The 24,202-nt window shown below is 38.7% G+C and overlaps 1 long non-coding RNA gene across 1 annotated transcript; it reads left to right on the top strand.

The window, feature by feature from the left end:
* Nucleotides 1-684: 684 nt before the first annotated feature.
* Nucleotides 685-2,615, top strand: LOC127002271 (uncharacterized). Its single transcript, XR_007755938.1, has 3 exons — nucleotides 685-1,218; nucleotides 1,515-1,622; nucleotides 1,767-2,615. It is a non-coding gene; the product is annotated as an uncharacterized LOC127002271 (long non-coding RNA).
* Nucleotides 2,616-24,202: the final 21,587 nt, after the last annotated feature.

The following is a 24,202-nucleotide window of genomic DNA, read 5'->3' on the forward strand; positions in this document are numbered from 1 at the left end:
GCTTCCTTTTCTTACTTAAATCCCACTACCACCTCACTTACCGACCACTTTCAACGTATCCTCACTAACGGAAAAAGAAGTGAATCCGTAAGTCATTTGATAAGGATGAAGAGATGAGAACACCGTCAGGCTTTCTAATTAAGGTTATCACTCAGACATATTGTGCAGGATTTACGGTCTTAGGGGCTCACCGGAAATGGCTATGTGGTGGTGGTGGAGGCGGTGGTGGTGATAGTGGTGCTGATAGGGGTGGTGTTAGTAAGGGGATTAGTAGCCATGGTGGTGGTGGTGGTGGTGGGTACTCTGATAAGGAAATGTCAGTAAGGTATCATGGTGAGGCAGCATTGATTTTAAGCTCGTAATCGCTTCGTGTTGTGATTGCTTCGACCTTTTTCTTAATACGTTCTGAAAGGAAGCCTGGCAATAGATGGAAGTTTTAAGAAAGGAAAGTTCAAGCTCTTAATCCCTTTGTAGTGTGATTGCTTCGACCTTTTTTTTAATACGTTCTGAAAGGAAGCCTGGCAATAGATGGAAGTTTTAAGAAAGGAAAGTATAAGCTCGTAATACTATTGTTGAGTGATTGTTTTGCCCATTCATTTCCATGCGTTCTGACGGGAAGACGTAGAACTAGGGAAATAGATGGAAAAAATAAGAAAGGGAAGCTTCTGTAGAGTCCTTCAAAAAGTGTATATAGAGAAAATAACGCAGCTCGCTCATTCGCTCGCTGCAAAGCCCGGCCAAGCGATATCAGTAATACATGTTCAGTATAAGAAACGTAAGTAATGAGAGAAATTTGCGGGGGATAACCCGTCAATGTGTCAGTCGGTCAAGTGACGGGGGATAATCCGTCAGTCTGTCAGTCGGTCAAGTGACGGGGGATAATCCGTCAGTCAGTCAGTCAAGTCAGTCAAGAGTGGTGGAGGGAGGATCCGTCATTCAGTCAGTCGGTCAGTCAAGTCAGTCAAGAGTGGCGGAGGGAGGATCCGTCATTCAGTCAGTCGGTCAGTCAAGTCAGTCAAGAGTGGCGGAGGGAGGATCCGTCAGTCTGTCAGTCAGTCAGTCAAGTCAGTCAAGAGTGGTGGAGGGAGGATCCGTCATTCAGTCAGTCGGTCAGTCAAGTCAGTCAAGAGTGGCGGAGGGAGGATCCGTCATTCAGTCAGTCGGTCAGTCAAGTCAGTCAAGAGTGGCGGAGGGAGGATCCGTCAGTCGGTCAGTCAAGTCAGTCAAGAGTGGCGGAGGGAGGATCCGTCATTCAGTCAGTCGGTCAGTCAAGTCAGTCAAGAGTGGCGGAGGGAGGATCCGTCATTCAGTCAGTCGGTCAGTCAAATCAGTCAAGAGTGGCGGAGGGAGGATCCGTCATTCAGTCAGTCAAATCAGTCAAGAGTGGCGGAGGGAGGATCCGTCATTCAGTCAGTCAGTCACGTCAGTCAAGCGTGGCGGAGGGAGGATCCGTCACGCTGTCAGTCAGTCAGTCAAGTCAGTCAAGTATGGCGGAGGGAGGATCCGTCATTCAGTCAGTCAAATCAGTCAAGAGTGGCGGAGGGAGGATCCGTCATTCAGTCAGTCAAATCAGTCGTGAGTGGCGGAGGGAGGATCCGTCACGCTGTCAGTCAGTCAGTCAAGTCAGTCAAGTATGGCGGAGGGAGGATCCGTCATTCAGTCAGTCAGTCAGTCAAGAGTGGCGGAGGGAGGATCCGTCATTCAGTCAGTCAGTCGGTCAGTCAGTCAAGAGTGGCGGAGGGAGGATCCGTCACGCTGTCAGTCAGTCAGTCAGTTCGTTATTTAAAGTGCCGGATTGAGGAAACGTCAAGAAGTTGTTTATTCAGAGTGTCGGAGGATTGATCCGTCACGAAGTTCGCTGTTAACGGAGGGAGCATTCGTCGGGGTCTTGTACAAAGCCTTCTTCAGCAGGAGCAGCGTCGGGGCGCCACGCGTTGAGGCCGCCAGGGATCAGTACTAGGCCGGAGAAGCACCCTCAAGCTAGTGCAGGGTCTCGCCTTCCCCTGTAGCGGCCCCGCGTGCCGAGTGCTGCTTGGACTAGAGGCCCTTCGCTCCCACGGCCCAGCACAGCCTCCTAGACAAAAGAGAAAACTTTTAGGAGTTTTGTCTAAGGAAATAGAAAAACATGAAGGTTTGTGACCGGAGCATTAAGAGTTGTTTGTAGGTGGAAGTGGAGGCTTGCTGAACACGTCCTGTGGAAGACCCCTCCTCCTCTTCCTCCTTTTCATCGATCTCTTTTTCCTCTTCCTCCTCCTCCTCCTCCTCCTCCTCCTCCTGCTCCTCCTCTATTTCCTTCAAACCTACCCTAACGCACGTACAGCCAGTGTTTTAATCAACTCTGCAGGTCGATCTGATTAAACCAGTAAAGCGCACAGCCTCGTTATGAGCAGACAGCCTTTCTGTTCCCTGCCTTTTTATGTTACGAACAGAGTGGTGGATGAGTGGAACAGGCTTGGCAGTCATGTTGTGAGTGCCAATACGATAGACACATTTGATAAAAGATTAAATAAATGCGTGGATGGTGATGTTAGGTGGGGTTAGTTTCACAGGAGCTGCCCTGCATAATCCTACCGGCCTCTTGCAGACTCCTTACGTTCTTATGTTCTAGTAAAAACAATATAATAAGTAGAGGTAAAAAAAAAGGAAGTAAAAGTGGGAAGTAGATATTGATGTTTTTAAAGAAAGTCATCTTCATCCTGCTTCGAAAAGTGTAAATGAAGAAAAAGTGCAGGAATGTAAAAAGAAAAAGAGTGGAAATATGCAACACAGAATAAGAAGAGTGGTAGAAAACAATAAATAGCTTCGAGTTTCTAATAAAAAAAAAAATACGAGGAGAAAATAACCAATATGTTTAAAGAAAATTAAATACACAAAATACACAAAGTAAAATAAAAAGAACGAGCTCGGATGTAATAGAAAACAATAAGGGACACGTCACGCCCCTTAATACACACACAAAAAAAAAGGAATAAAGAAAAAAAAGCACTGAAATGTTTGAGGAAAATGAAATACACAAAACAAAATAAAAACGAGGCTGTGATAGACAATAAAGAAAACATCATACATCTTATTACCAAAAAATATATAAATAAAGATGAACGTACTGAAATAGAAAACAAAAATAGTGGAAATCAAAAAGAAAGATCGAATAATTATAAAAAAAATCTATAAATAAAACGGATGCATATTAAGTTTCTAGGACACTTATTAGAACCGAATGCTAAATTTAAAATCATACCGCATTGAATCGCACCAAAGGAGAAATCAGCACAGGACTCAATAGGAATGAGAGAGAGAGAGAGAGAGAGAGAGAGAGAGAGAGAGAGAGAGAGAGAGAGAGAGAGAGAGAGAGAGAGAGAGAGAGAGAGAGAGAGAGAGAGAGAAAAGAGATCTCCACGTGCGTAATTGCGTCATGAACTGAAGGAGTCATCTTGCGCCATCTGTGAGGCATCCTCGAAAGTCCTCATTGGCTAAGAGAAGCGTCATCGCCTTTCAAAGCACAAAGAGAGAGAGAGAGAGAGAGAGAGAGAGAGAGAGAGAGAGAGAGAGAGAGAGAGAGAGAGAGAGAGAGAGAGAGAGAGAGAGAGAGAGAAGAAAAAATAGATAAAAGTAAGACATTTTCACACTAGTTTGACGTTCTTCGCAGGAAAGTTCACACACACACACACACACACACACACACACACACACACACACACACACACACACACACAAACACAGGTTCTCACTCTCACCCCCTCCCACCCACACACACACACACACACACACACACACACACACACACACACAAACACAGGTTCTCCCTCCCACCCCCTCCCACCCACACCCACACACACCCACACACACCCACGCACACACAAGCATAGTCGTTGAAGTATAAAAATAGAAAGCAAAATCATATAACTAACTTTGAAGACGATTCCACACATGTTCGAGGATGTTCGCAATTTTTTTTAGCGACTTAACTTTGCACATGCACACATGCACACGGGTAACTTGTGTGTTTAACTTGGAAAAGGCAAATAGTGAAAGCTTGAACGTAAGAACTCGGAATAGTCACACGATGAACCTTAGCGAAAGAAAGATCACACACACACTCACACACACACACACACACACACACACACAGACACACACACACACACGCACAAACACACACATACAGGTAGAAACACACTCCTCTATACCCTCTATGCTTCGTTATATAGGAAAAATGATTAGCAGGCTTTTTTTTCTCATTTTGTTTTGCCCTATAGTTGCTTTACTGTAAAAAAAAAATACACACACAGGTAGAAACATACATTCATACATACATACATACATACATACAAGAGTCTTTTGCATATAGTATTGAAAGCCTGAAACACCCTGTCGAGAGAGAGGGGAAACTTCATCAAAGAATCAGGGAGTTCGTGGAAAAATGGAAGCAGTATTGGATCGGAAGTAAAAATTCGAAAGCGATGCGCATATCACCCCTGCCGTGCATAGGCGATCCACCGGTTGTCTGGGATGCGAGTCCTGTCTTTTCCGGCGTTTATGTTTATTAGTGTTGTTCTCATCACGTTTTTAATTTAAGTTTTCATATAGTTTTATTAGTGTTGTTTTTTTATCATGTTTTAGTTCTTTTTTACCGGTTTTATATAGTTTATCAGTAGGTTCGGCGCCATATGACCAAGCAATGAACGCCCCAATAATCAATCAATCAATCCGGCGTTTATGGATGACACGAGTGGACTGAGAGCGCGAGCAGAAGAGGGTGAAAGAATATAACGACGCATTATTACATTGGTTCAAACAGGATATTGATAATTCCTGCTAAAACACGGCAATTATTATCTCGATTTCTCTCTATATATCTGTGTTAGTATACTGGTTCAAAGAGGATATTAATAATTCTTGCTAAAGTACGCTAACTGTTTTCTCCTTTTCTACCTCTACCTATCTCTATATGTGTTATTATATTGGTTCAAAGACGATATTGATAATTCTTGCTAAAATACGCTAACTGTTTTCTCCTTTCCTTTCTCTACCTATCTCTGTGTGTGTTATTATATTAGTTCAAAGAGGATATTGATAATTCTTGCTAAATCACGCTAACTGTTTTCTCCTTTCCTTTCTCTACCTATCTCTATATGTGTTATTATATTGGTTTAAAGACGATATTGATAATTCTTGCTAAAGCACGCAAAATATCTTCCCCTTTTCTTTCTCTACCTATCTCTATGTGTTATTATATTGGTTCAAAGACGATATTGATAATTCTTGCTAAAATACGCTAACTGTTTTCTCCTTTCCTTTCTCTACCTATCTCTATATGTGTTATTATATTGGTTCAAAGACGATATTGATTACTCTTGCTAAAGGGCGCAAACTATCTTCCCCTTTTCTTTGTCTACGTATCTCTATATGTGTTATTATATTGGTTCAAAGACGATATTGATAATTCTTGCTAAATCACGCTAACTGCTTTCTCCTTTTCTTTCTCTACCTATCTCTATCTATTATTACATTGGTTCAAGCAGGATATTGCCAACTCTTGCTAAAGGACCTCAGATATTTCCTCAGCTTTCTCCATCCGAGTTGACCTTCTTTTTTTCCTATTCTATCAACAATTTCCAGGAGCAGCGGCACTGGGCTTTATTGTCTGATCTTAGCGTGTCCTAGTTCTGGTTTCTTTACCGTAAAAAATATCGATTAACCGACCGTATAGAATATTAAGACATCTCACCATCAGAACTGGACCTCTCTTCTGGCCTCCTGTTCTTTCTCTCTTGCTTGGAGCGGCCCCTAGCGGACTCTTCTTGATGTGTTTTTGTTTTATGGCCTTGAGCTGTCTCCTTTGCTTCATGGTTATAAGGAAGAGAGGGTGGAGAAAGCGAGGGAACGAGTGAATGCAAATGACTAATAGTGATCGATTTTAGGGGTCAGAAATTATAGGAATGTAGAAAGTAAATCATTTGTTATTAGCTCCCAGATTTTAGTGACTTGGTGAACTTATTATTAGCTTCAAAGTATATGGGGAAGAGAGGGAAGAAAGGTAGAACAAAAATATGTAAAGAAAAGAAGGAAAGAGAAAAAATAAAGTGATGATTAAAGGACTAAAAATAATTATACATAAAATAAGTAATAATATGCACCAATCATTAAGAAACATAGAAATAAACAGTGAATACAAATAAATTGATGTTTTAAAAAGAGAATTAAGTGAACAAAATCTCAAGACACACAAGGGTAAGGAAAGGTTGCTGTTGTTGACGAAGGAACGAATTTAGAAGGGGAAGACCGATTAGTCATATGTATATATTTATAGTATCAATAGTATTTGCGTAAATGGAAGGTTCAAAAAAGGTAAAAAACAAGGTCATTACCAGCCAGATAAAAGAAGAGTTGGCCAAAAACGTGAATCTAGAGCGAAGGGTTGACGCGAGATAGAAATAGAAAAGAGGGTGACGAATATAAAAAAAATACTTAGGATGATTGACGTCGGGGGCAAGAGAGGTTAAAAATATGAAAAATAAGGTCATTGCCGCCGTCACAGAGAGAGAAATGATGTGAGTGAAAATCTGAATAAAAGGTGAGGAAAGGAAAATGAAATAGAAAGCCCCATCACGTTAGATAAGTGACTGACAGATTAGGTCAACCGGATTAGAATCATGAGGTCATTGCCACCGCTGATAAACGAAAGTGACAGGTGAAATAAATAAGATGAGGGAAGAGAGAAATTGTGACAGAAATTGAAACAGCATAACAGAGAATAGAAAAAGGAAGGAGGTTAAAACAGAAACAGAATGAATAGGGGATTTAATAAAGGGGACAAAATACATTAGAATTAAAGTCTTTTCCACCGTAGATATGAAACAGAGGTAAAAAAATAGTGAAAAAAGATACAATACAGAAAGAGAAAAAAGAAATGGTTTGGCGATCGCTTTAAAGATGATAAGAAATGAGAAAAAGAGAGAAAAAAGTCAAGTTGAGAGAAGTGAAAAATAGTAACAAAATAAACTACGGCTTAATAGAAAATAAAGAAATAGAAAGTAGATTGAAAAAAAACAATATGAATAAGGAAATGACAGAAGGGGTAAAATACATTAGAATTAAAGTCTTTTCCACCGTAGATTTGTAACAGAGGTAAAAAAAAATAGTAAAAAAAGATACGATTCAGGAAAGGGAAAAAAAATGGTTTGGCGATCGATTTAAAGATGATAACAAATGAAAAAGAGGAACACTCACGTAGAGAAAAGAGAGAAATAGTAACAAAATTAGATACAGTAAAATAAAAAATAAAAAAATAAAAAAAGTATAGAGTGGAATTTAATAGAAGCAGTATGAATTGGTGACTGACAGAAGGGATAAAATACATTGGAATTAAAGTCTTTCCCACCCTAGATTTGAAACACAGCTGAAAATGAATTAAAAAGGACAATTCAGGAAGGGAAAAAAATATATGGCTTAGTAATCGATTAGAAAAAATGAAAATACATGAAAAAAAGAGAGAGAAAAATTTAAATAGATTCATGGCCACGCGAACGAAATTGGCTCTGGTAAACATATCCTAAAAAATAGAGCGTGTCGGAGGGAAGACTTATAAAACAAAAGAGAAAAGCAAAGATTGAATTACTAAAAGCGATTGGTCTTGAGAAAGCGATAGGGACATACCAAGCAGATAAAAGTGGGTCAAGTGAAAATACAAAGAGGAAAGAGAAGAATGAGAGGAATGAAAGACAGACAGATAGATAGATAGATAGATAGATGGATAGACAGATATAGTGAAAGATAGGCATGAAGATTGAATGATTGGTCAGAGTTCCCTTAAAACAACAACAACACCGACAGTAACTCACCCTCAGCACCACCACCACCACAACCATCAATCAGTTTCAAGTCTTCTACGTGTTTTTGAAAGTGCATTTATTACCTCTATTAAGGTCAGACGGGAGAGAAGAGTTAAAAATAGAGAAAAAAATTAGGTCGGTGTCACTCATATGAAACTTAACACCTGTGAAAATATTTTAAGGAAGAGAGGGTGGAGGAAGCGAGGGAACGAGGGAGTGCAAGTGGCTAAAATGATCGGTTTGGGGGGCTCGTAAATAATAGGAAGGTGGAAAGTAAGAACATTAGTAGTTGGCTTTGATACTTAAGTGACTTTTGGCAAACATATTATTAACCTCAAAGTACAAGTATAAGATCAGAAGAAGGAAGAAAGGTACAAAAAGATATTAGGTTGAGAAAAGAAGGAGAGATAGAGAAAATAAAGTGATGATTGGAGAACTAAAAGGTGATTGGTAGAAATTACAGAAAAGGTGAAAATATAGAAAAGAATACTGGAGTGAAAGTATCAACAATAAAATAGAATGTTCAGAAGGTAGAAAAAAATAAATCTAAATGGGGAAAAGTTAAATCAGAAACAGAAGAAAAAAGGACAAATAAAACCACATTACGCTCGCTGCCACACGGGAAAGAAAGGAGAAAAATGCCGTTCCAGAAATAGAAAAAGAGGTCCTTAAGTGTAAAAAAGAGAGCATCGTCTATTTACCTCGAAAGAAAATCAGGAAAACTCAAAACCAGAAATAGAAAACAAAGTAAAAACAAAGAAACATTACGAAAAAGAAAGGAGAAAAATGACGTTCCAGAAATAGAAAAAGTGGTGAATTCAGAGCACGTCCTTATGTGTGACAAAGAGAATCCTATTTACCTCACGCCTCCACGAGACAGCGCGGGACAGTGACGGCTGATCCCCTTACGTCTGTGTGGCGGTCACCAGGGAACGTGTGCGTGTGTGTGAGTGTGTGCGTGAAGGGAGTGAAGTGACCTGGATGGGGAAGACAAAAACGAGGTGATATGAAGGAAGTGGAGGAGATAGGCGTGGGAGATGTGAAAATAAGTGAAGGGAAGATTAAGAATAGATGGACAAAAGAGAATAGGTGAATGAAATGTGAGAATAGATGAATGAAGAACAGAATGGATGAATTGACGGGACGAATAGATGAATAAACGACAGAATAGGTGAATGAAAGATAAAAATGAAGGAAGGAAGGGACAGTAGTAATGTATGTGCAAATAAAGGATAAAAGGAAAAGATTTGTTGTGAATGAAGTAGAAGAAAATGGCGTGAGAATAGAGGTGTTTCTACGTGAAAGAAAGATAAGAATAGATGAATGGAGGATATGAGGATAGTGATGAGTGCAAATAAGGGAAAAAGAGAGAGAACAGTGACACATAAAGTACAAGATAAAGGCGTGGAAGGAGAGTTGTAAGAATAGATGAATGGAAGATGGGAGGGAAGTAATGTAAATGAAGATAGAGAGAGAAGGAAATGAAGTTTGGTGAATAGTTGATAAGTGTTAATATGTGGATGGAGGGTAAGACAGGTGAATGGAAGAATGGGAAGGTGGAGAAATAAGAGGAAAAAGGAGTGACTGGAGATGAATAGCTGAAAAAGAAGAAAGAATTAGAGAAGAGAAGAGGAATTGAGATAAAAGTTTGAATAGTTGAAAAAAGTAAAAAAAAGTGATTGGAATGTAATATAGGTGAATAGAAGATGGGAAGGTGGAGAAATAAGAGGAAAAAGGAGTGACTGGAAATGAATAGTTGAAAAGAAGAAAGAATTAGAGAAGAAAAGAGGAATTGAGATAATAAAGCATGAAAAAAAAATTGAACGAAAAGATTAGAGGATAGAGATGTTAGTAGAAATATAGGAAAAAAGTAGTAAAAGAGATGAATAGTTTAAAAAGAAGAAATAATTAGGGAAACAGAGGATGGATTGATAGACTGAAACTTGAGAATAATTGACCCAAGAAAAGATTTGAAGATGAGTGGATAGAGATGTGTGTGAAAATAAAAAAAGGTGAAATGAATCGTTGAAAAGAAGAAGGATTTAGGGGAACAGAAAATGGGTTGATAGAATGAAACTTGAGAATAATTGACCCAAGAAAAGATTTGAAGATGAGTGGATAGAGATGTGTGTGAAAATAAGGGGAAAAAGGAGTGAAAGGAAATGAATCGTTGAAAAGAAGAAGGATTTAGGGGAACAGAAAATGGGTTGATAGAATGAAACGCGAGAGAAATTGAACCTAGAAAAGATTTGAAGATGGGAGGATGGAGAGAAAAGTGTAAATAAAGGGAAAAAGTAGTAAATGAAATGAATAGTTGAAAAGAAGAAGGATTTAGGGGAACAGAGAATGGGTTGATAGAATGAAACTTGAGAATAATTGACCCAAGAAAAGATTTGAAGATGAGTGGATAGAGATGTGTGTGAAAATAAGGGGAAAAAGGAGTGAAAGGAAATGAATCGTTGAAAAGAAGAAGGATTTAGGGGAACAGAAAATGGGTTGATAGAATGAAACTTGAGAAGAATTGAACGAAGAAAGAATTGGATGAAAGAGATGTGAGCGAAAATAAAGGAAAATAAAAGAATAAAAAACGTGAATAATTGAAAAGAAAAATGAATAAGGGAAATAAAAACAATGAGTTGATAGACTAACACACCATAATAAAAAATAAAAACGAGAAAAAGAAAGGAAGGGAACGAGATAAAGTAATTGATACGTGTGAAAAAAGGCAAATAAAGGAGGAATAAAAATAAATCAGAAAGAAAACCGGGTCGCAATGAAGGACGCAGAAAAAGGAAGAATTGAGAGAGAAAGAAAAAAATGAATAAGTGAGTAAAAGAAGGAAAGAGAGAGAGAGAGAGGGAGATGAAGAAGAGTAGGTCGCTCGGTAAATAAAGGAGTCAAAGGAAATTGGAACAAGGGGAAGAAAGGAGAGATAAGGAAGTCTTGAAAAACATGAAACGGTAAAGAAAGGAAGAAAGAAATAAAGGAAGAGTGAAAATGTTATAGATAAACGGATTTGGAGGTCAGGACAACAGGATGACTGAAAAAATAGATAGATAAATAGATAGGTTTTTTTAGGGGGGTTGAAGTTGAAGTTGAAGTTGACAGGAAGGAAGAAGTAAGGGAATAACACATCAGACTAGAAAAAGCGGAGAAAATAAAGGAATAGAACGAAAAAAAGCAGTTGACATATGTGAAAAAAAAAAGAATAAAAGAGAGAAATAATAAAAAAAGAAGAGAAAGTCAAACAAGGTCATTCAAAAGAGTAAATTGTGTTGGATAAAAAAAATACAGTTACCCTGATCCGCTTGTTGGGAATAACAGTCTTGATAGTATTTCCATTTTTTTTTTTTTTTACTACGTGTGACAACAAAAATACATGAAAGTGTGTTAACGGAAATTGAGAGAAAAACAAAACACTGACAATGGTAGCACTTTTATTTTATCGTTTTATCGCATTTTGGCAACACTGGACTCTGATGCCTGGAGGAGGAAACATGGAAACATGGACTAGCAGGCAGCAGAAAGCCTGGTGGCTCATGACTAGGCTGCCTGCGTTCAGTGATTTAATCAATCCGATTGCCACAGGAGTGGCTTGCAGGGAAGGATTAAAGCACTTGTGTACCTACTCTTGGGAACGTTCAGTTCACTCCCGATGCAGCAAAGTGGCGATCAATGCGTTTCTTGAAGGAGTTGATGGTCTTTGCGCTAACCACTTCTGCAGGAAGGCTGTTCCAGTGGCGAACAACTCTATTCGAGAAATAACTCCTGCCGATGTCGGTATTGCATCGCTTTGCTTGAATTGTTCCGTTGTTTCTTGTTCTCAGGTTGGTTTGTAGCGTGAAGAGTTTGGAGTGATCAACATTGCTGAGCTTGTTCAGGTACTTAAAGACTTGTATTATGTCTCCCCGCAGGCGTCTCTTTTCCAACGTGAAGAGGTTGAGTCGCTCGAGTCGCTCTTCATAGGGCTTCGTCCTCAGTGATGGTATCATCTTCGTGGCGCGGCGCTGTACTCTCTCAAGTAATTCAATGTCTTTCCTGTAATTAGGAGACCAGAATTGCACGGCGTATTCCAGGTGGGGCCTTACCAGCGAATTGTACAAGGATAAGAAGAAGAAAACAAAAACAAAACAAAAAAAAATGAAGAAAAAGATGAAGAAGACGAAGAAGAAGAAGAAGAAGAAGAAGAAAAAGAAAAAGAAGAGGAGGAGGAGGAGAAGGAAGAAGAACAACAACAACAAGTAGGAGGAGGAGGTCTTTTAGATGCGACACTAGAAAAAAAAGACGGAAAAGAACAAACAGGAGGAAGCAGAAGAAGAGGAAGAGGAGGAAGGAGGCGGGGGCAGTGTGGGAGGAAATTAGTCTGAAAGAAAGATGTTGAAAGGTGTTTTGTGGTGCGGGGTCGCCATCAAGGGAGCTTCTAGGGGCTTAGGAAGGCTTCAGTAATAAATGTAAGCCCTTGACGTGTATAATGAGGCTGCTAAGAATTCCCAGCCACCCGAGAAAGCCGATTAGATGCCCTTGTGAGTTCTGCGTCATCGTCTGCTGCTTCTTCTCTTAACTCCTAATTTTGTGACCTTTTTTCGCTTCTGTATTAATAGGTTAACTTTCTTTTTCTTATCCTCAAGTATTTTTCCTTTACTTATATTCTTTGTGTTTTGTCTTCTCTCCTTAGGTCTTTAAATGCCCCCTGTCTTCTTCTCCGTTTTCTTTCTGTCTTTTCTTCTCGTTTTGTGACCTTTTTTTGGCTTTCGTATCAGTAGATCAAGGTTCTTTTTCTTCTTTGTTCTCTCTTCTGTCTTATTTTATAGTCGAATAAATGCCTTTTCTACTTCTGAGTCTTCCTCCTCGTCTTTTTTTTCTTCTCTTTACTTCTCGTTTTGTGACCTTTTACTGTCTTTATATTAGTAGGTCAAGGCTCTTTTTCTTCTTAACTCTCTCTTCTGTCTTCTTTTACAGTCGAATAAATCCCTTTTCTACTTCTGAGTCTTCGTCCTCGTCTTCTTTTCTTCTTTTTACTTCTCCTTTTATGACCTTTTATCGCTTATATATTTGTAGGTCGTTTCTTTTTTTTCTTAATTATCTCTTGTTTTTTTTATACTCACACACTCTTGTTATTAATGTCCTATCCTCAAGTTCTTCGTCTTCTTTTTTCTTCTCCTTTTAATCTATTTTTTATGATCTTTCGTCCCTTGTCTTCGGAGGTCAAATTATCTTCTTCTCAATTCTCTTCTTTGTCTTCTTTGCAAATTGACTTTCGCTCCTGTTACTTGTCTTCTCTAACCCTTGTGACTTTTTCTTCTTTCTCTCTTTATTCCTCTTTTATGATCTTTCGTCGTTTTTGTATAGTAGTTCAAGGTTTTTCTTTTTCTTAATTCTCTCCTTTGTCTTCTTTGCAAATTTACTTTCAGTCCTGTTATTTGTCTTCTCCATCCATTCTGACTTCTTCCTCCTCTTTGTCCTTTTCCTTCTTTTTTTTTCTAGCGTCGCATTAAAAGACCTCCTCCTTCTCTCCCTCTTCCTACTCTTCTTTTTCTTCTTCTTCTTCTTCTTCTTCTTCTTCTTCTTCTTCTTCTTCATATTCTTCTTCGTCTTCTTTTCGTCTTTACTTCATTTTTTTGTGACCTTTTGTTGCTCTGAAATGTCTTAGTAGGTCAAGTTACTTCTTATTCTCTTTTCTTTTTTCTTTACATATTCACAGTCTGTAATTAATCTTCCTTTTTGGTCCTTAAATCCCCTTGTGCTTTCTTGTCTTTATCTTTTTACTCCTCTTTTTGTGAACTTTCTTCGCTCTAAAAGTCTCAGTAGGTCAAGTTTTTTCTATGTTTTCTTTTATGTCTTCTTTATATACACACACCCTCACTCATGTTCTCTTCTTAAACTTTTCTTCTATTCCTCTTTCTTCTTCTTTCTTCGCTTTAAAAGTCTAAGTAGGTTAAGTTTCTTCATCTATGTTCTATTTTATGTCTTCTTTACACAAACATACTCACTCACGTTCTCTCCTTAAACTTTTCTTCTTTTTCTCTTTCTTCCTCTTTCTTCTCTTTAAATGTCTAAGTAGTTCAAGTTTCTTCTATGTTCTCTTTTCTGTCTTCATTACACACACATACTCACTCACGTTCTCTCCTTAAACTTTTCTTCTATTTCTCTTTCTTCCTCTTTCTTCGCTTTAAATGTCTAAGTTAGTCAAGTTTCTTCTTCTTGGGTCTCTTTTCTGTCTTCTTTAAACACACATACTCACTCACGTTCTCTCCTTAAACTTTTCTTCTTTTTCTCTTCCTTCTCTTTCTTCGCTTTAAATGTCTAAGTAGTTCAAGTTTCTTCTATGTCCTCTTTTCTGTCTTCATTACACACACACTCACTCACGTTCTCTCCTTAAGCTCTTCTTTTTTTCCCCTTTCTTCCTCTTTATGTGAACTCGATCGGTTTAATTGACTTCGTAGGTCCATTTACTTCTCCTATCCTCTCATATTTCATCTTTTCACAGCTACAGTCTTGCTATTACTCTCATTTCCTTCGGCCCTCTCTTGTTATTTCATCCGTTCCAACTTTTCAATACCCTGGACTGGATGGCTTAACCTTTGATGTCCTTTACCCTCTCTTTGCCTTGCTTGATAACCCCAGTTTTTATCTATTTAGCATGTCATATTCTTCTTGGTCGGAGGAATAAGACACTTTCAATTCTCACATCGTCTATTTCTAAAGGTCAAAGAGGGGGTCAATCGGGTTCTAATGAGTGTTTCTTTAGGGTCACGGTACAGAGGAAGGGTCAAACTACCACCAGGGGCATAAAACTACTTCTGTAAATGCCCACAACTCCTACGAAAGCCTTGTGAAATATATGCTTCCTTAGGTTCATGGTAGGTACAGAGGAAGGGTCAAACTACTGCTAAGGTCATGAAACTAGTACTGGAAATGCCCACAACTCCTACGAAAGCCTTGTGAAATATATGCTTCCTTAGGTTCATGGTAGGTACAGAGGAAGGGTCAAACTACTGCTAAGGTCATGAAACTAGTACTGGAAATGCCCACAACTCCTACGAAAGACTGGTCAAATATGTGTTCTTGGGCGGCGAAATGTCTTAATACGACCCCTAGTCTTCTGCCACCTCCATGGAAATCTGCTCTCATTGTCCCCATACTTAAGAGTGACGGCACTTTACCTCCTATACATTGCCTGGGGGTTGGGATGGCAGGCTCCTCCCCTCTCCTTTGCTGTATACTTGCGACAATAAGCTACCAATCAATCAATCAACTTTTCAACCAAGAGTGGGTTTTTTTGTGAGACTTACACTATTCCCGGTTGGTTCATTAAAGTCGACGGTCTCATTGGGGCGGCTGAACCTCGACTAAGTATTGGGAAAGGCGATTTTGGCAATTATTTCATCTCGTTTGATTCTCTCGTTCGGGTCGTGTTGTGCGCGCGTGACTGACTGACTGATTTGACAAGAGGCGAGATATTTTGTATTTCCTGTTTCTCTTTTTTGTTTTTGTTTTATTATTTTTATTTGGAGGTTTATTAATTTTGTTCTCCCTTCCTTTCTTCATTGTTTTATTTCTTTCTTCATTGTGCTTTCTCTTTTTTTTATTTTGTTTTAATATTATTTGTTAAGTTATTTGTTCTCTCTTCATTTCTTCTTTCTTTCCTTCCTTCCTTCCTTCCTTCCTTCCTTCCTTCCTTCTTTCATTCCTTCTTTCATCCCATTCATCTTATCCCTTTCTCTTCCTCCCTCTCTCTCACTTTCCTTTCCTGCCTATCTCCCTGCCTCCCTCTCTCCCTACCTCTGTACCTTCCTTCCTTCCTGTTTCCCTCCTTCCTTCTGCTTTTCTTCCTCTTCCTCTTATTATTCTTCCCTAACAGTCCCATCACTTCTCCGGGTTCCACTTACTACGAACAAATGACTAACGGAACAACTACAACAAAATGAGGAAAATCGTTACGTCACCTCAATGTCACTTCTCTTCACCTCTTCGTCTGTCTCTCTCTATAAAGACCTCAAGCGGAAAAACACGACAACCCTGAAGAATCTGTTGTTCATCATTATGCATACACACACTCGTTATAAAAGCCAGACAGACACCCCCCTGAAAGCAATTATAGAAAACGACGTGGGTCCCTCCTCCTTTTGACACCATCCTTCTTGGGCCATTCTAAACAGCTGTGTGGAGGTCGTTATAACAAGCACGAGAGAGAGAGAGAGAGAGAGAGAGAGAGAGAGAGAGAGAGAGAGAGAGAGAGAGAGAGAGATGAAAAGACTCTTATTAGATGTTTGTTATTATGTGAGTGTGTTTTGTGTGTTTTAATAGGGAGGAAATGCACAAAACAGATGATGGAGAGGGGGAAGATTCACAAACACGTACACATCCCGTTTTTTTTTCTGAGCTCCTAAATATTTAAAAACATGAGGAAAAGAAATAATGACGCAGAGGGTAGATTGTCACCCCTCCTTTTCCTCCTCCCTTTCTTCTCTTTTTCCTTCTTTTTCTCCTTTGTGTATGAGGATATTCACAAACACAGACAGATATCCCTTTCTTCTGAGCCTTCTAATATTTACAAACAGAAGCGGAATAGAGATAATATAATATAATTTTACTAGATGTACATTTTAGTACCTAGATTGTCCCTTCTCCTCCTCCTTCTCTTCCCCGTCATCCTCCTCCTCTTTTTTTCCTTCTTTTAATCTCCAAGCAGAAGTCAAAGAGAGATGGAATGATATGCAGGGACCACCAATATATATATACATTTTGATAGCTAGATCCTCGCTTCTTCCTCCTCATCCTCCTCCTCGTTTTCCTCTTTTTTCTTCACACACAAAAGGAAGAAAGTTAAAAAGACACAAATGCAGAGTTCATAATTATAGATAAACATTTTGATAGCTAGATTGTCACTCCTTCCACCTCCTCCTCCTTATCTTCCTTTTTCTTCTTCCTCCTCTTCCTTCTATCTATATGAAAACATTTACAAACACACGTCTCTCTCAGCATCCAGACATTTCAAAACACCAGCAGAATGTAATGAAAAGAACACAAATCATTATATATATACATTTTAAAAGCTAGATTGTCCCTCCAACTCCTCCTCCTCCTCCTCTTCCTCCTCTTTTTCCTTTTCCTCTTCCTTCTTTGTGTATGAAAAGAAACCTGACCCCGTGCAAAGGAGAGTCTTGAGAAGGGTGCAAATTATTATGTGTCTTTCAGGAGTTGACGTGTTTTCTCTGTCCCACGAAGCTTCCGAAGGTCACCGCTGTCATGAACGTGGCGCTGGTGAGGCAGTGAAGAAGAGAGCCGTATCTGATTCTTCTTCTTCTTCTTCTTCTTCTTCTTCTTCTTCTTCTTCTTCTTCTTCACCCTCCTCCTCGTCCTCTTTCTCTTCTTCTTTTTCTTATTCTTTTTTTTGTTTCCTGTTCTTTTTGTTTTTGTTCTTGTTCTTGTTCTTCTTCTTCTCCCACCTCCTCCTCCTCCTCCTCCTCCTCCTCCTCCTCCACTACCTCCTAATATTGCTACCACATAACCTTCATTATATTAGGTATGCCCTTGTCATTCAGTTGCAATCTTCCTCCTCCTCCTCCTCCTCCTCCTCCTCTTCTATATTGTCCCCACCGTCGAAAGTGTTTTCCGTCATTTTAGCGTAAACACAAGCAGACGCATTCAACCTACGCCCTTGACGGAGGAGGAGGAGGAGGAGGAGGACGAGGAGGAGGAGGAGGAGGAAGAGGAGGAGAAGAAGGACGAGGAGGACGAAGTGTGTGTGCCCTGCGTGAGTGTGTGGGAGGGATATTGGAAGGAAGAGGAGGCGGAGGAGGAGGAGGAGGAGGAGGAGGAGGAGGAGGAGGAGGAGGAGGAGGAGATGGAGATTGGAGAGGAGTGGAAGGGTGCGTAGGATGATAATTGGATGAAGAAATAGGAGGAGAAGGAGAGGAGGAGGAGAAGAAGGAAGAAGAAGAGAAAGAGGAAGAGAAGATAAAAAACGTAGGTGTGTGATTTTTCAGGTCAAGGATAGGAAGAGAAAAGAGAAGGAAAAGGGAGAACAAATAAGAGGAGGAAAAGGAAGAGGAGAAGAAGAAAGAAGAAGAGAAAGAGGAAGAGAAGATAAAAAACGTAGGTGTGTGATTTTTCAGGTCAAGGATAGGAAGAGAAAACAGAAGGAAAAGGGAGAACGAAGAAGAGGAGGAAGAGGAAGAGGAAGAAGAGGAGGCAGTCTTAATAAGTTAAAATAAATGTAGGTCTTCCCTTCTCTCTCCCTTCCTTCCTTCCTTCGCTCCTTTCTTCCTTCCTTCCTTCCTTCCGTCCATCTTTTCATTTTCCCTTCCCTCTTTCATTCATTCTTTTCCTCTTTTCTCTCCCTTTCTTTTCGTTTTTTTCCATTCTACCTAATTTCCTTCATTCATTTATATGTTATTTTCTTCCTTTTTTTCTTCTTCCGTACCTGACTTTCATATTTCCTTCGTTCCCTTTTTTAGTAATAATTTAAATCCTTCCCTCCCGTATTTTCCTCTTCCATGTCTTCCTAAAATCATTCATCCTTGGGTCTTCCTCTCCTTCCTTCCTTCCTTCCTTCCTTCCTTCCTTCCCTCGTTTATTTTCCTCCTAAGTCTGATCTTAATCTTCTAATCTCATTTCCCTTCTTGTAATCTTCTCCTCCTCTTCCTCCTCCTCCTTTTCTTCCTCCTCCTCCTCCTCCGCCTCCTCCTAAATATGTCGGTGCTCAAGGTTACCAGGATAATAAGGTCAGGTGAGAGAGAGAGAGAGAGAGAGAGAGAGAGAGAGAGAGAGAGAGAGAGAGAGAGAGAGTTTCTTTGTGTTTAATAATAGCAGTAACAATAGTAGTAGTAATAGCAGTAATTATAATGAAAATAATAATAATGAATACAATAACAACAATAACGACGATAATAATAATAATAATAATAATAATAATAATAATAATAATAATAATAATAATAATAATAATAATAATAATAATAATAACAAAAGACTAAAAAGAAGAGAAGAAGAATCCAAATATCAAACCAAAAAATTCTAAGACCAAATCCCTTATAGAAAAACATCATCCCTCTCTATAACATTACATCACAAGATAATAACACGAGATAACAACAGAAGTCAATAGATAACATGATAGATAACGTCGCTCTCTATCCCCAAGTACCTTTTTTTATAGAGTCTCAGGTCATTGACACCAACACGGATCGCTTTTAGAACTGCATATAAACTGGAAATGTATAGATGAATTAACTGTATAGACGATTTAACTTTATGGACGAACTAAGTCAGAATCCCCTAAAAATCGCATATATGGAAAATGGGAAACGCAAATGAGTTGTCTAAGTAATTAATATGCAATGGAAATTAATGGAAGCGATATGGATGCGAGTTATAGGTATATAGGTGTGTGTGTTTGTTTGTTTGTTTGTTTGTTTGTTTGTTGTTGTTGTTGTTGTTGTTGTTGTTGTTGTTGTATAAGCCCAAAACACATTCGGAAATTAATTTGCCGCTGTCAATATATTTGTTTCCTGCTTATTTTTGTGCACTCTCTCTCTCTCTCTCTCTCTCTCTCTCTCTCTCTCTCTCTCTCTCTCTCTCTCTCTCTCTCTCTCTCTCTCTCTCTCTCTCTCTCTCTCTCTCTCTCTCTCTCTCTCTCTCTCTCTCTCTCTCTCTCTCTCTCTCTCTCTCTCTCTCTCTCTCTCTCTCAACCTGTTTCACCTCGTTATTGCACCAACTGTTTGAAGTGTCTGTTGGTATTGTAATAAATGGACAATAACCTCGATGCATTCACGTCTGTCAATAATTACCGTCAGTCAGTCAGTCAGTCAGTTGGTGGGTCAGTCAGTCAGTCAGTCAGTCAGTCAGTTGGTGGGTCAGTCAGTCAGTCACTCAGTCAGTCAGTTGGTGGGTCAGTCTGCATTGCTCCTGTTAATTAAATGCAATGTCTTGGTGTAATTAATATTCATTGTGTGTTTTCTGAGTGTGTGTGTGTGTGTGTGTGTGTGTGTGTGTGTGTGTGTGTGTGTGTATGTGTGTGTCATCGTACCTGAAGCCCTAATGAGTCTATGTTAATTAATAAATATGCACTAGAGAGTCAGGTTGTATTGTATCGCATGCCAACACACACACACACACACACACACACACACACACACACACACACACACACACACACACACACACACACACACACACACACACACACACACACATACAAAAACACAACTAAGATAGACAGATATATTAGTAGATAGGTAAACAGACAAATAGATGTAGATAGATTAATAGACAAGGATAGACAGAGAAAGAGAGCGACTATTCAAGTAAACAAACAAACAAACAGACAAACAAACAGTCACTTACAGATCAATTTGTTTTAATGACAAGATCATGATTTTTTTATTCATTGGTAGTTAGTTTAGATTAATTACCTTTAATGAGGCGGATATCATTAACGTATGTTCGAACGTCATTATATGTATGTATGTATGTATGTGTATGTATGTATGTATGTATGTATGTGTATGTATGTATGTATGTATGTATGTGTATGTATGTATGTATGTATGTATGTATATTATTTTTTTATTTAGTTTTTTCTTCCTTTCCTACTTTCCTTTTTGCCTTTTTTTCAGTTTTCTCCTTTTACATTTCTTTACTTAGCTTTCTGTATGTATGTATGTATGTATGTATGTATGTATGTATGTATGTATTCGTAAGTGTTCCTATTTACGTAAGTCTTTTTTCTCTCTTCAGTGTTTACCTAATCCATATTCTTCTTTTTCTTTTCCTTTTCCCTTTTTTTATTTTCTCCTTTTTTATTACTTTTTCCTTCCTTTCCTCCTCCTCCATTTTTAAGAGAACAAAGAATAAAGAAAATAATAAAATAAAAAAATCTCATCAGTAAAAATATGGAAAAAAAGGACGTAAAAAATAAGTTAAATAAAATATCTTCAGTAAAAAAAATAAGGAAAAATAAAAACATAAAAAATAATCCAAATAAAATCTCATCAGTAAAAAAAGAAAAAAAAACAAAGGAAAATAAACTGAACAAAATTTCATCAGTAAAAAAAATAAAGAAAAACGAAAATATCATCAGTTAAAAAATAGAGAAAAATAAACAAAATCTCATTAATAAAAAATAAAGCAAAAAAAAAGGACAAATAAAAAATCAACTAAATAAAACAATAAACAACAAAATTTCTATCATTAAATAAAGTCCAAATAAAAAAAATGTTACCACCTAAAAATCATAAGCTCGACACAACACAAAACCCGGATGCATTTAATTTTCTATGAGCCAGGTGAAAAAACTTAAATTAATTAAATGACTCGCAATTACCTGGGCACAAAGGTACACAGGTGAGGCTCATCAGTCACCTGCCTTTGATGTGAGCCGTGTTAGTCCAAAAAGGGGGAGGGGAGAGGAGGGGGAGGGAGAGAATGGGGGTGTAGGGAGGGAGAGTTTTGGAAAGGGAGAGTCTTGGAAAGGGAGAGTGTCTTTGGGGGGTAGGGATGATGATGATGAGGAGGAGGAGGAAGAGGAAGAGCAAGAGAAAAAAGGGGAAGAAAAGGAAGAAGAGGAAGAAGAACAAGAACAAAAAGAACAAGAACAAGAAGGAAAGAAAAAGAACAAGAAGAACTAGAAGAGGAGGAAGGAGAAAGAAGAAGAAGAGGAAGAAGAAGAAGAAAAAAATAAAAGAAGAAGACGTAGGAGCTAAATGAGAAAGAGGAAGAGGAAGAGAAGGAAGAAGAAGAGGATGTGGAGGAGGACTGAAGAAAAATTAACCCAACAATCTCATCTCAAAAGCTAACAAACTATCTGCTGCCTTATCTTCTACGTTTCCATACTTCCCCCAGAGTCACCTGAGTAGAGGATTGTGACAGTGTTGTAAGGTGTTGGCCCGCACGTGTCCCATTCAGGTGACGCAGGACATAGCGTAAGACAGGTGGTAAGCGCTCATATCACCTTATCCACGCTCATTGAATTACTTGTTTATTTCAACCTCTATAAGTCCGAGTTTTTATCCTGTAATTTGAGTTTTATTGCTAACTTCTCCTATGTGATGTAATGTTCGTGGTAATATCCGTTGTGTTTTCTATCTTTCTTTTAACTCCACACTGATTACAACTTGTTCATTTCGACCTCTAAGTCCGATTTTTTATCCTGTAATGGGAGTTTTATTGCTAACTTCTCCTATGTGATGTAATGTTCGTGGTAATATCCGTTGTGTTTTCTATCTTTCTTTTAACTCCACACTGATTACAACTTGTTCATTTCGACCTCTAAGTCCGATTTTTTATCCTGTAATGGGAGTTTTATTGCTACCTTCTCCTATGTGATGTCAATTTCGTGGTTATATTTGATGCCTTTCCTTTATTTCCTTAATCTTAACACTACGGAATTACAGCTTTTTTTTTTATTACCTTTAAATCCAACTTTCTATCCTTTAATGGACTCTTTCTTGCTGTCTTCTTTGGTATGTAATTTTCGTGGTAATATTTAATGCCTTTCCAGTTTTTTCTTTTATCTCCACACTGTCGGAATTTCAGCTCATTTGTTTCCACTTTCAAATCTAACTTTTTATCCTTCAATGGACGTTTTATTGCTGTTTTCTTTGGTATGTCATTTTTGTCGTGATATTTGATGCCTCTTCAATTTTCTTTTATCTCCACACTGTCGGAATTTCAACTCTTTTGTTTCCACTTTCAAATCTAACTTTTTATCCTTCAATGGACGTTTTATTGCTGTTTTTGGCTCGTCATTTTCGCGATTTTATATGCTGCGTTTCCTGACTTCCTATTATTCCCAGACTGACGGAATTGCAGCTTGCTTGTTTTCACCTTCAAATCTAACTTTCAATCCTTTAATGGACCTTCTGTTGCTAACTTCTCATATGCGGTATAATGTTCGTGGTAATATTCGCTGCGTTTCCTTTATTCTCTCTATCTCCACACTGACGTAATTACGGCTCGTTTGTCTTCACCTTTAAATCTAACTTTCTATCCTTTAATGGACCTTTTATTGCTAACTTCTAAGCGACGCAATGTTCGTGGTAAGGTCCGTAGCATTTCCTTTCTTTCTCTTATCTTTTGGAGGACTGTAAATGGTCGAAAGCCTCACCTTCTTAAAGCCTTACCTGTTGTACTTCCATATATCCCATAATATCAGGTCTATGACTGCTCCAAACCATAGATGACGTGTTGTTTGTCAAGGTGTTGAGTATTAAAGATGGTTAACGTCTCACAGGGATGTGGCATTTGGAGTGGCATTTTGATCCTGTGGAGTTTTGGGTCTTATAATAATGAGCTTTTTGTTACGATTGACGAGGGGGGAGAGAGAGAGAGAGAGAGAGAGAGAGAGAGAGAGAGAGAGAGAGAGAGAGAGAGAGAGAGAGAGAGAGAGAGAGAGAGAGAGAGAGAGAGAGAGAGAGAGAGAGAGAGAGAGAGAGAGAGAGAGAGAGAGAGAGAGAGAGAGAGAGAGAGAGAGAGAGAGAGAGAGAGAGAGAGAGAAAAGAGAATAAGAGAAAAGAAAAGAAAAGAAAAGAAAAGAAGAGAAATAGAAACAGAGAGAGAAAGAGAGAGAGCGAGAAAATGATATTGTTTACAGCGATAGGATAATTTATGACCCTCGTATTTACCTGTATTAGTTATCTCGGGCAATTGAACACCTGTTGTTGACGAGACAGGTATGAAGGGGATACGGCAGGTGGCTTTATTAAGGTCACCGAGTCTGTCTGGGTACTAACATTCCACACACACGCGACATACTTCCGGTTTTGAGATGATAAGGAACATGAGCAAGAATGTGTCTGTATATGGAGAGGAGGAAAACAGATACATATTTGGTAGTCCCTTGGTGAGCGTCAGTACCATAGACACACTCGAGGAAAGACAAATAAGTTCTTAGAGGGGATGGATATATAGTGGATGGACGGGCATATGTTAAAACTTGTCAAATAGTAAAATGATGGAGTGTGATAGGCTTGACAGTTCCTTGGTGAGCGTCAATACAATATATACTCTCTACTCTCAAGAAGAAAGTCAAATGATTTCTTAAATGTGAAGGATAGTTTGTGGATAGACGGATATATGCAAGAACCGGCTAACAAATAAAGTGATGCAGGAGTCTAACAAGCTTGACAGTCATGTGGTGAGTGTCAATACGATAGATAATTTCAACTTTGGATGAATTCACAGACTGGGAAGACTGGTAGTGTTAGGCACTTACGCAAATAGTGGATAACTACCATAAACTGATGGGAATGAGTGTAACAGGTTTGGTATATATATAGTGTGTGTGGCAGTGCAATAGATGCTTTCGAGTTTGGATAAATTCATTGATGGGGTAAATAAACGGTGTTAGGTATAGACGTATGCACTAA

Source organism: Eriocheir sinensis, chromosome 22 (assembly GCF_024679095.1).
Source record: "Eriocheir sinensis breed Jianghai 21 chromosome 22, ASM2467909v1, whole genome shotgun sequence".
Taxonomy (NCBI): Eukaryota; Metazoa; Arthropoda; class Malacostraca; order Decapoda; family Varunidae; genus Eriocheir; species Eriocheir sinensis.